Genomic DNA, 1439 nt, shown 5'->3' with positions numbered 1-1439 from the left:
ATAATCTCCCACTTTTCGTCCCAATTAAGAGAAGTAGCCAATTCGTTTTAGTGCGCCATAACTGCACACGAAACTCTTATTCATTTATGGATTATAAATATGAAAACTCGTTTATGTGAATGAGGATAACATGAGATGCCAGTCATTAACCCCTGTTGACTTTTATTCCAATTTAGTCTAATAAAATGTAAGAGATTCGATGATTAATTACCCATTAAAACGACCACATTGTTTAATCTGAAAAGGGAATTTCAAATATATTGTTATGGAGAATATATAATATCATAATATTAATATATTATTTGGCAATTATCACCCATATGTTGAAAAACACTATAACTCATTCAGAAAACCATAATATAGCACCTCTAAATTACAGAGAACAAATAAATGTGACCAATTACCGACCTAGTTTTCAAAATACTTTTTAAGATTTATATTCTGCCATCTTAGCAATTTCACCTTTCCTGTGATTGGAGGAATTTCCTTACATTCGTCTCCCATACACGTTTTTAAAAACCCTCTGCGCCCCAGGCTCTTTGAAACCCAGTGCCGTGTTTTATGCGACCGGGTTCGCATGTTTGATATAGTTTCATTACCTGCTAAAAGTTACGTATTATCCCCGAGTGCGTGTCTAAGCTCGTTGGCTAGCCTCTTCCGCTGACCTCCTGCTCTCCCTCCCTTCTCCCTCGGCCATTGCTCTCCCCCACTTTTCTCCCTTTATCTTCCCCCTCTTTCCCACCTTGTCACTCTCATCCTCCCTCCCTCCCCCACCTTGCCCCTTTCGTCCTCCCTCCCTCCCTCATTTTGCGCCCCCCCCCACACACGTCCACGCCTACTCCCACCTTGTCCTCTCTCATTCCACCCCCACTATTTACCCTCCCTCACTTTACCCCCTTCTTGTTCTCCTACTCCTCCTACCCCGTCCAATGCCACTATCTCCTCTATCCCCCTTATCGTCTCTCCCTCTCTAACCACCTCTTCTTCATCCCCTTTCTATCCTACCTTGTTCATTCGCTCTCCTCTCTATTTACCCACTTCCTTACCCCACTATCCTCTTCCCCTAACCGCTTACTTTCTCTACAAACCCCATAACCTTGTTGTTGTTTTTTATTCACTCGACTACCCTTTACTCCACAACCCCACTACCAACCTGAACCTCATAACCCCCTGAACCCCCCATTCTAAACTCTTAACCCCCCTCTACCCCCCAATACACCTTCCATACAACCCTCCATAACCTCTCTACCCCCCCCCCCCCACGCCAGCGACGACGTGGGCGTGGAAGGCAGTGAGCGCGGGCGTCGAGACCGAGTAATGGATGGCCGTAGAATGATTTCGCGTGCGTAAATCGCCGATATTTAAGGCACTTTAGGGAAGCCATGATGATGGTTTAGGACAAAGCGCTGACTCGGGGATCGTGTGGTCGACGTGTGGGA

This window comes from Penaeus monodon, chromosome 25, assembly GCF_015228065.2.
Source record: "Penaeus monodon isolate SGIC_2016 chromosome 25, NSTDA_Pmon_1, whole genome shotgun sequence".
Lineage (NCBI taxonomy): Eukaryota > Metazoa > Arthropoda > Malacostraca > Decapoda > Penaeidae > Penaeus > Penaeus monodon.
Note: the sequence above shows the minus strand (reverse complement) of the source record.